This window comes from Serinus canaria, chromosome 2, assembly GCF_022539315.1.
Source record: "Serinus canaria isolate serCan28SL12 chromosome 2, serCan2020, whole genome shotgun sequence".
NCBI lineage: Eukaryota > Metazoa > Chordata > Aves > Passeriformes > Fringillidae > Serinus > Serinus canaria.
In genome coordinates this window covers 65059621-65071020 of record NC_066315.1, presented here as the reverse complement: position 1 = coordinate 65071020, position 11400 = coordinate 65059621, and the positions used below count along the sequence as shown (strand labels likewise).

The window sequence follows — 11400 nt, the reverse complement described above, 5'->3', positions numbered from 1 at the left end:
GGGTGCTCCCTGCCCGCGCCTGCGCGCTGCCTCCGCGCTGCCTGCGCGCTGCCCCCCGTCACCGCGCTCCCACCGCGCCCGCCCGGCCCCGCCGCTCCCGGGGCACCGGCCGCGCTGCACCCCGGGGGGCTCCCGAGCGTGCCCCGGGACCCCTGCCACCGCTGGACCCCTGCCCGCTTCGCCACGGTGACGCGTCCCGGCGCTCCCCCAGCCGCGGGCAGAGGGCAGCTCTGTCCGCCTGGGTGCCCGACCGCGGCCAGGGTGGGGGGGGACGAGCCCCCCAGGCTTCACCTTCCCCCGGGGGCCGGTGGAAGGTTATCTCGGGGGCAATTTGTCAAGGACTACATGGACGTAGTAGTAGTAGTAGTAATAATAATAACAACGACAACATCAGTAGCCCAGAAAGGCAATGCACCGGCAAGGCTGAACTAGCCCATATGGGGGACGGAAGCACTGCAAATTGCCTGGGGAGTTCAGGGAGAAACAAAGACATCCCCCCCACTGCAGAGTCTTTTCAGCCCCTGGTACGGGGGCCAGGAGGGGGCTGGCGGCAGCAGCCGGCGCACCAGGCAGGCTGGAGTCTGTCCCGCCGGGCTGCGCGGGAGCGGCGTGTGCTGAGGGACGCTGCATTCCCCCGGGGGAAGCTGGCCTGCGACAGCCTGTGGCCCTTGGGCCTCTCCATGTCCGTACCCCTTGTCCCCGCCCACGTTTTGTGGTTTGTTTTTTGTTTTTTTTGGTTTGCTTTTTTTTTTTTTTTTTTTTTCCCTCGGGGATTCAAGTGCCGAAGTGCCCTGGAAGCTGGCCAGTGCGTCGCGCAGCCCTGATTTCACACCCCGAAAAAGTGAGGAAGCGCGGACTCTGCCTCATTGCTAGGGGCAGGGCACTGGGGCATGGGGAGAAGCAGTACTCCAGCTACAGGATTTTGGGGAGGGATGCAAACAAGTTCCACTTCGCAGTTGCACAGCAAGCTCTTTCACATTTCAGAGACAGGTGAATGGGGCATCGTGTCCCAGGTATGCGACAATTTCAGGCTTCCTGGAGGTCGCGGTGCATTGTCACCCACCAGTGAGGCTGTGTTGGGTTGGGTCCTGGGCTGATCCCAGTCTCCAGTAGCAGGAAGGGAACACACCCCCTCGCCCCACTGTAACGCTTGGATATAAGGACCCTACAGAAGGGAGTTCCTGCCCAGTCTCAGGCAGGTGGGAAGAGGGAAGCAAGAGCTGGCACCCGCAGCCATTGGATCCCGGGGGAACGCCGGGGCCGCCGGCAGTCGAAACGTTGGCTCCTGCGGGGCTTCGCTTCTCATCCACGGCCCCAGCGAGCCGGGGTCGGCGGAGACCGGGCACTCTCGGTGGGGACCGGCGGCTCCTACGCGTCGGCGGGGCGGGGCGCGCTCAATGGGCCGTGCGAGGCGCGCTTCGCACCGCCGCTCCCAGCGCCGGCCCGCGGTGTACAGTTAGCGTCAAATTACAGCAATTAACCGGGCACCGGAATTTAATTACACAGCCCTGCCCCTTTCCCACCCCCCTCGGTCCTGGGGAGACTCCTGCTCAGGGACGACGAGGAGCTAAGACGGACCCGTGCAAAACGGGAAAGGGATGGGAAAGACGCGCAGAGATTTCGAGGCTCCGGAGCCCTGCCGCCTCTCCTTTCCCCGCTTGCTGCTCGCCCTGTCCCCTCGAGTCCTCTCCAGGAGGGGGCAATTTTGGCCCCGTAACGATTACTTAAAATGCCAGCTCTTATTACTATTTTGCCGAGAGGGGTGGGGAATTAATTCGATTTAAAGTTGGCCTTCTGCGAAACGTTCCCAGTAAACTTGAGTGCCACACTTCTCCGGGTGGGATCTTTCCTTTCTACCTAACTCCAGCGCTCCCCACACGGGGTTAAATCTCCGGGCACAGGACCCACAGCCCGGCTCTGCCCCGCGGCACTTGGCAGCGAGGCGGCCCGACCACAGCCGGCCGGCGGGGAGTGAGCCAGGCTTTCGGGACTATGGGCAGTCCTGACTTGCACCGGGCTCATCCGTGCTCTTTTTTCTAGCCTAGGGGAAGAGAGCATGGGCTGGGCGCGCAGCAGAGCCCGGTGTTCTGGGGCGCTCCTTTACCCCTCCCTGGGGCATTTGGTGACAGCACTTCTGGGGTGAATTCGACTTCTCTGGCCCGTACGTTTGGAGGACGCCTTTCCCTCACAGTCTTGAGGGCACACCCGGCCCGTGCAGGGGACAGGAATTGGCACACCCTGAGCTACTGTCATCCCTGAATTGCCAGCTCTGTCTCGCCCTGCCTCCTCCCTGTGCAAAAGGAAGCTGAAGCTGAGGCACCTCCTCTCCTCAGACAAAACTGTCTTCTAACGCAAAGACGTGTCCTCGCTCCTCTGTCACACCGTCTGGTTCACAGCTCGGTAGTGATTTTGGCAGGTGGCTCCGAGGGAGTCATCGCGGAGCTCTGTGCGCCCTGAATTATTTCTGATGGACGCGCCGGGTCCTTCCCCGTGTGTCACAGCGCGGGCAGCACACGGAGCAAAGTCCTACCCGCTTCCCTTTCCCTCCTCCGGCAGCTTTCTTATGGCTATAAACCCCGCTACGGATCTCTTCCCAACGAGGAAGTAGGGAAGAGATGGTCCTGGGGTCATTCACCTTCTTGGCGTCGAGGTTCCCCAGCCGGTCTGAGTTACCGAGCTCACCCCTGAGTGTCCCCACCAGCCCGGCTCCCAGATGCCGGACGGATCTTTCATACTTCCTCCTGCCTGTTCTGCCGGCCCGCAAGACGAGCAGAAAGAACATTTAGATAAATCTGATCTGGCTTCTGATTCTCTGCGGGGAGTTTAGGCTTGGTTATTATTCTCACTGTTGCTTTCCACTGTTGCTTTCCCTGTTGCTTCCCAGTTCCCCCTGCCCCAGTGAAGCCCGGCTGGGAAGAAGCTCAACGCTGCTGATTTCCCCCGGCTCACTGACACATAAATAGATTTGTTGTTTTTTGTTTTTTGTTTTTTTTTTGGTTTTTTTTTTTTTTTTTTGTTTGTTTTGTTTTCTCTAAAGTAATTTTTGGCAGTGGCCGGCTTGCCCCCTTGGGGCCACTTGCAGCTCAAACGACCCCAGGGCCGGCAGAGGCGGCGCTCCGCTCCGCTCCGTCCGGGACAGACGCCCCGTGGAGGACGCGCGGCTGCGGGGTGGGCTCGCTCCCCGGCGGGGTCGGGAGGAAGCACCCCTAGCCCCGTCCTCTGCCCAGGCTGGACTCCCGGAGTCGGTATTTTCGGAAGGAGAAAGGAGGGATTCAGGTTGGTGTAGGTCCACCTCGGCTTTTACGAGCTGGGGGGAAGCGCGATGGCCGCTGACCCCGGGATGGGGGCTGCCTTCACCGTGCGCACAGGGTGTCTTCCCGGGCTCTCCTTATAGCAAGGGGGGGCATGAAGAAGAGGCAAAAACCGGCAGGACATAGAAACACCCCCAAACACAGCAAACCCTACAAATCAAAGACAAAAAAGGAGAGGAAAAAAAAATACAGATACTCCCCGCCCTTTTTCACTAGCACTTTGCGGTCCAACACGATTCAATTACTTTTGGGAGGCCGGTGCCGGAGAAGGGGAGGTGCTGTGTCTCGGATGTTAGCGGAGAGGTTTTTCCTCTGTTGATCTGGGGGTTTGTGTCTTGTTTTTATGCCCTGCTGTGGGACAGACGGGTCCTCGGGCAGTGCAGTCTCAACCCTGCGGACAGTGGATCCGGGAGAGCCCTTCCGATGATCGGCTTGGGAAGTTGCAAAGGCGAGAAAAGAAAGGATAAGCGAAGAAATCCGTATGTGACCGCCCTGTCCACTATGCTATTCAGCCAGCAGAGTCTGGGTTTTTTCTAAGCCCGCTTCCCACAGGAGAGAAGCTCACCAAGTGCAACAGGTCGCTTCAGCTGCTCCAGGGACCTCACGAAACCAAGTGCCCACTCCCTGTCCTTCCTCCTCCGGCTCCCCACGTCGCGACTTTGCTCTGGGATAGTCTTTGAAGGGGATGCGGGAAGTCCCGCTTGGACAAGACGCGGAGCGGTCGCCCCTGCGCAGCCTCTGCAGAGGAGCAAGAGGAGAAGGATGAGGATGCTGTGTCCCTGAGTTACGGCACTGTGGTACCTTTCCGCGCGTCTCTGCCATTCCCCCTCACACCCCACACCCCCTTCTGAGACAGCCTTTGTCCCCGGCCCCGTGTGTGAATCCCCAGTGCGTTGTCAGGAGGCTGATCAGTTTGGAAATCAGCAAATAAATGATTAAAAATGCATACAAATAGCAACTTTTTTCAGTACCAAATGACGGTGTGGGAGAGGTGTTTGAGTGCAATTTTTTGGAAGTGAATTGAAAACTTTTTTTTTGACGGAGGAGAAAAAGAGAAGTTTTTTCCAAGGAGCACTTGGGTCTCACCTGCTCCTTTAATATTTATTTGTTAAACTAACTACACTAAACCAACTAAACAAGCAAAACCGGCAAGTGATCAGGAGGTAATACTGAGCACACACTGCGGTGCCAGTGCAATCCAGCTACCGACGACTGGCCGGTGTTTGCATGAGCAACCACAAGGTAAAAATTCCCATGCTCTGGACCTCGTAGGGAAAGGTAACCGGTGCATTCTGCTTCACCTGGTACCTTTCTCAACCTAGGCCCTTAGGGGCTAGCTACTGTCATTGCCATGTCCAGAAAATGAGCTCCTAAAAAGATTATCCCTATGAGTAAAGCATTGGTGGGGTAAAACTCCAGGCTTCGTCTTTTTTTGGACTCCGCAGGGAGTAATTGTATGGTCTCAAGTACAAATGTGGTGAGGTTTGGTTCTTTGATTTTGGGGTTTTTTTCCCTCTTGCAAAGCACAATAAATTCATGCTAGAGATACCGAGCACTTTAATCTTTAGAAAAATAAATCTATCCACTAGATGCAGGTCAAGATCTTATTATTTGTTCACTCCAACTTGGATGCTTTCTTCTGTCATACATTTAATTTTCTAAACAGACAAAACCCACACAGTTTTAAGAAAAAAAATTGCATTTGCAGCTTGGATATAAAATTGGAGTATTTTCTGGGCAATTCTGGCTGCTCACGTGTCCTTCAAAAAGCTTCTGCATTTGAAACACAGGCAACTATTTTGCCAACAACCTCATAGCTGCAGTAGACTGCAGTTTTACTGATCATGCCACCCCTAAATAAATACAAATAAGTCATATTTTACATTTGTTTTCAGGTTTTGATCAATAACATTGTCAGATGAAATCTAGAAAAGGATATGCTGCCTAAGGTCCTTCAACACGTCATGTTTGACGAAAGGGTTATTGCTAATTTAAAATGTTCAAAGAAGGGCTGTTTTTCTCTAGCCAAAGCTTCGCTGCCTTTGCTACCCCCTTGCCCTGAAATCCACTGATGCAACTGCACATATCCTGAGTACAAAACACAGTTACACTCCAGCATTAAGCCTCCACATGGGGAGTTTTGCTTGGATTAAGATTTCGAAACTGAGCCCATAATAAGATATGCTATAAAACCTCAAACAACCCTCCTCCCCCAGGGATATTTATCTTACACATTTAATTGCCCAGTAAAATAAATTCTGTATGTGTACACTTATATGGGAAGGATTTTGATCTGGTAATTTCAGCATATCTTCTGATCTGTAGCAGCTTAGAATGACATCCTTGAAAACTGTGGAGAAGCAGAAACTGTGCCCTGCTAAATAATGCCTATTCAGCTGCTAAATATTTACACATAGGCAGGAATGAGCTTTCCTTGTAATTCTATCTCTTAACTCTATATTAGCATTCAAGAAGAAAAACAAGTGCAAGTCATTTAGGCATAGGCCAAACCCCTGCTTCTGCTAAAGCAAATAACAGAGCTCCGCTGACTTGCATGGTGCAGAATGGGGCTCCTTCGTGTTACCTCCATGTCATATTAGCACTGTCATTTTTGTAATGACTTCCCTCTTACAGCACTCACTGCTGTGTAATAAGCTTCAACAAACCCTCGAGAAGTGCATTGTCATTAGTTTATCTGCTTTACAGATAAGTAAACTGATGCAAGGGGAAGATAAGGAATTTCCCCAAGGTCTTGCAGGTGGTTTGCTTGAGATCAAGGGAAGGAAAGGAAACCAGGGAGAGGGACGGAACTAACCACCAGAACATGTCCCATAGCCAGGAAAGCTGTATGAAGAGGAGGAGCAGGCAACTGGAAACTCCATAAAACAGGCCATTTCCAGTCTGATAGCTGGAAATCAGCTACTCTACTACTCTTTGGTGGCTAAGCTTGGGCACTCACATTTGAAACTCTCAGCTTCTCCAATGACACTTTGGTGTTGCATCCATCCTGGCATGACATGATATAATGGAAGTGGAATCTCATTTTCAGTGCCTTGAATAAAACACCCTAATAAGACATGTTTAGAAAACAAAGCCTGGTATTTCCCACAGCAGAGTTTTAATAAAATCTGCTTTGATATTTCTATGCTAACATTGGAACTACTGTCTGCAAGGCATATATTTCAAAGTGTCAAATAATTACAATGAGACATATTACTGGAAAATGACTGTTGGAGGCTCTGACATCCAAAGCAAAATTATTCTGTACAAAAAAATCTCTTAAATGTTTTTCTTTTTTTTTTAACAAGAAACTTCCAGAGCTCTAGTGTTTAATTTAGACCAGCTTGTATGCAGCTGCAATACATTTAGCCTTTAACATTAGCTCTAGCCATTGTCCTAGGACATGTCTACACCCCACGACACTTTATGGTATTAAAAGAATTGCTGTGTGGCTACAGCAACTTGTCACTAAGATATATCACTCAGTGGAGAGCAAGACAAAACAAAGCCACTGAACAACATGGCTTTTTTTTTTTTTTTTTTTTCCCCCATGGCAGCTGATGCTATGGTTATAGTTTGCTTGGCTCAGATGGGTTTATGTGGTGCTTCATACCAAAATGTCCTGCCTGCCTGAGAACTATGGAGCAAAACTTCTGGAGATGAGTGAAAGAGCAGACCGTGCACTGGATAATCTGGTGTAATCGTTCCACATAGCCATTGCAGGAGCACCAACCCGCTACATGGACAATCTCATTGCAGTCAGGGCTGATGAAACAGTTCTTGCACCAGCCTCCTCCCTCTGTCAAAGGGAAACGAGGGTTGGAGGTTATGGTTGACGAGCACCCACATTACAGCTGTCCTGGGATTTTCACCTTGGTGTCCATTCCAGCAACTGCAGGCACCACCAAGCCAGATTCAGCTCATAGGGACAAAATGACCAGACAGAGGTTTAGATCATCATCTTCACACCCAGGAACACAAACACTTGGACCCTAGACAAACAAACCTTTTATTCTCTGAAGCGTGGTATTACTACACTGGTACAATGGCAGTTTTCCAAAGTCATCTGGGAACTTTGTCCAGAACAAATTTGAGGCCATGCTTGCAAGTGCCGTGCAAGAAGGACGACGAGACGCGCCAGCCTCCCACGGGAATCAGACCCCCCCACACACACCGGGACACATCCCATCTCTCCCCAGGACACCCTTGGGAGAGGCACAGAGTTACCAGCAGCCAGCAGCCACGCAGCCTGTTCGCACCGCGCTAGTGTGGGCGATTGCGAAGCCCCAGTGCGTTTGCAAGTGAAATCAGCCTTGGGCTGATGAGCTGCTCCCTGAACGCTGCTCTCTCCGGAGCGGGAGTGAAGCCCTCCGACTGCACCGGCTGAGGAGCCTGCCAGAGGAAAGGAAAAGGATAAAGGAAAAAGGCTAAAGCTTGGGTTTCTTTTCCTAAGACTTTGGCGCCCCTGTGTGTCTTCTTTTCGGGAAATTCAGCTGAAGAACAACCCGAAGGTTTTCTCCCTTTAACCCAGCACCAGAAACACTGCACTCGAAACTAGGAGAGCTCTGCCAATGCTACTCAGTCGTCTGACTCTAATTTGAGCTGTGCCATTTCCACTCCTTACCTCTCCTCCTTTAGGTACTGGAGGATTGCGGAATTGCCTTTTCTGGCAACTTTATCCAAAGAGACTATCATTCGCTTTTCTACATGCCTTTATCTCCCAGTGTGTCTGAGGTCCAGACTGGAAAGAGCCTTAAAGACAGGATTAAAAAAAAAAAAAAAGAAAAAAATATTTGAGGTATCTTAAGCCATCAAAGTGTCAGATTTACAAAGTAGATGGGCAATGCAAAAAATTGCATGGGCAATACATGCAAAATACTTGTCTATATCTCTGCACCAGGGTTGCACTGCAATCAGTTTCTGTTCAAAGGTGAAGGCAGAGGTAGAGGAAATTTGATACAGAAATTTAGGAAAATCCTAAGATGAACTGTAAATATTTTTTTTCTGTGAGGTAGTTGGCATTATGTACTCATTCAATATCTTCAAAATAACTGTGACACAGAGGAATGAAGTGAATGGCCTAAGGGTACAGGGATGTGGCAGGCAGCTGGACATAGAGGAAGGAAATCCAGCCTGCCTGAGTTCTGGCAAAATTTACTCTGTTGGAGGTCCTGGTACAAATGGGCTCTGTAGAAATAGTCTCATAAGTCTTTGTGCCCTTTCCTGCCTTCCAGCTGTCAGTCTTTATTTCAAAACAAGTAAGAGAAGGGCATGTCTGAGGGGTGTGGTGTTTATCTGGGGCTATTTAGAAAACATAAAAACACACACTCCACAAAGTGTCACTGGAAAAAATATGGCATGCAAACACAGGCAGGCTATCACTTGTCCCAGAGTCAGCATCACCTGCTTCACACTTAACATGGAAAAGGCCCTCCTTTCCTGACACCCTTGCCTGCCTTTAGACAGATGGCCCCAGCTGTAGGCAATGTAGATGTAGGCCTACCCTGACTATATTTATGGGTGGGTGGTTCCCCTGCCTTCATTTCCCACCTGGAGCGCTTATTACTCCTTTCACCAGCTCTTCCACTGTAGCCTTCCTTGTCAGAGGTAAATCTGCTCCCTAAGGCAACCACACCAGGGGAAATTATCCCAAAAAATTTCTCCCACCTGCTTCCCTCCCTCATTTCTTTTTTTTGTTTCTACCCTTCCTTCATGCAGTATCAAGTTGCCCCACCAAAGTTTTTGGTAAGGCACTCTACTGAATTCAGGTAGCCAGCCTAGAAATAACCCTAAAACAAAAATTAAGGCATTGTTTAATTCAGGGGACTTGTCCTGTGTTAGGACTTAGGTCATCTACTTTGGTGTCTGCTCCTCTGCTGGATATTGGTAAGCCTTAGCTGGTCTTGCATGCTGTGAGCTGCATCTCAAAACCTAAGAACAAGCTGCTATTTAATCTTCTTTTAGACCCATTAAGAACCCCAGCTTTGCTAACAGTCTAGTCCTTATGTGGAACCTTCCCAAGAGTAAAAGCCTTTCCTCACGTTCCTGGGAATGCTGCTCCTGGCAACACAACCAGTGGGGTGGTACTCCTTTGCTTACCTGAATTTTCTGCTCTCCCCTCACAGAGAAAAAGTGGTGCTCCTTTATTTTGTGAGTCCGGCAGTGCTGGTCACAAAAGCTGCTCGGTGAGTGTGAGGTCAAAGTCACCCTGGGATCACAGGGAATTGATTTGCAGTGCAGGAAAAGAGTTTCTATGTTTTTCCCCTACAACAGAGCCCATTGACTAAATAGGGGAGATATCCCACTTGTGAGGGAGCACAGCACAAACGGGGCTCCTAAGGGCTGTAAGCCCCAAATGCCTGCATTAATGGGCAGCACCCAATGTGTTCCTTTGACCAGGTTTACAGGCTGTTGATTGTGCATAAGAATTTAGAGCACAAACAAAAAACTGTGCCATAAATGGGCTGGCTGCATTTTAAACTAAATTAGCCCCACAGTGAATGGCCTCCTCGACTGTATTACAGCATGACTGAGCCTACACTGGGATTGGAAGGGATTCATGTGGCTGGCTAAGAGTAATGTTATTAGGATTATTATTGGGGGCTGGACCAGCCCCAATAGGAATGCAATTATTCAGGACCTTTGAGCTACAATTATGTGTGACAGAAGAAACCTAACTAGGATGGCAGAGAGTATTTGGGCCTTTATGGCTAAGTAACTCACAAGCAGACAGGGCTTAGGGCTCTGACAGACGGGCTGTGGTGAAGCTTGCTGTACTGGTTGAAGATGTTTCCATCTCCAGCCACTCACTCCAATAAAAAAGCTGGCACAAGAGAATTGGTTCCTCAGCCTCAGCTGCTCTTGGTAGGATCTCGGCACCTCAGGCTGTGGTTTCACACCACGGAGAGTTCAATGACAACAGCAGCCTTAAGGGATTCACACCCTCTTCCTCAGACTCTTGACGACTTTTTGTCGACCTGCTGGACTGATTCAGTTTTTTCGGGAAAAGAAAAAAGAAAGAGGGAAGGATTACTGTTCCCTCTAAATTTATGCAGACCAAGGCCCTGAAACTGCTTACAGTCTGCTCCGATCTCTCCAGTCAGCTTAAGGCATAGGATGGAAACAGTCACCAAGTTGGAAAACAGGGCCTTACCTTAAACTGCTGCCGAGGATGATTTTTTTTCCTGCCTCCTTTTCATTCCTGTGCCCGCAAAGTGATTCGCTTGCAGCCTCTCTGAGGACTGGAGCGCTAGTCCTGACGGGCAATGTCTCCTGGCTGGACTGTGCCCTGCAAGCAAGGAGACAGAAGGCATGCATGATATTGGAATGGAAGCAGCGTGGACTGCAGTGTTTGGAACAGCGCGAAATTTTGCTGTTTTCATCTCCGAGTTCGTCCCGGCCGGTTTACACGCGGCAGGAAAAAACTACCCCTTTGTAATGGGTGACTACCTACAATTTATTGGAACAGAGCTGTTGCTAAACACAAGGAGTAGCGATGTATTAACACATTGTAAAAGGCTGTTTGATCACCACGGGATTCCAGATGAGCTAACAACAGAAAATAAGCCATGATTCACAAATGACTCATTTCAGCATTTCTCTTTGATGCAGCAGTTCAAGCAAGCCCTGTCTATGCACATTCAAATGAGTTCACCGAATAGTCATTGAGCCCAGCCATGCCGTGCTTGCAAAGTCTTTTCTTTTTTTGTCTTTTTTGTCTTTTTTTTTTTTTTTTTTTACAAAGTGTAAGTAGTGTTTTTAAGTATAAAAATTGGGCAATCTCTAGCAAGCCGCGCCAAGGCATGACTCCAGTCACTGCTGCCGACACCCCCTTCCGAAGCTTAAAAACTCGTCACCAGACATTAGTTTTCCGTGATTCGAGCCCTCCAAGTGCGGGGTGCCTCAGAAATCACACCCCGTGGTGCGGGCATCTCCTTTCAGGGTGAAAATTACAGTCAAGGGTGTGACATCCCAGCGGGACGCTCTTCCCAGGGGCTCGCCACGACAGTGCCCGCTCCTGCCTTGCCTTGTCCATACGCCGTCCGTCCGCCGGCGCTGCGAGCCCTCCTCGCCCTCCTCCTCCTTCTCC

General features: G+C 50.3%; 1 long non-coding RNA gene across 2 annotated transcripts; it reads right to left on the bottom strand.

Annotated features, from left to right (window-relative positions):
* Window positions 1-6852: 6852 nt before the first annotated feature.
* Window positions 6853-10595, bottom strand: LOC127059267 (uncharacterized). 2 transcript variants are annotated; one of them, XR_007776896.1, is made up of 4 exons: window positions 10465-10595; window positions 9411-10296; window positions 7936-8063; window positions 6853-7703 (listed from the first exon to the last, which is right to left on the bottom strand). It is a non-coding gene; the product is annotated as an uncharacterized LOC127059267 (long non-coding RNA). The 2 variants fall into 2 exon arrangements; XR_007776897.1 differs by having other exon boundaries at window positions 9411-10291.
* Between the last annotated feature and the right edge of the window lie 805 nt (window positions 10596-11400).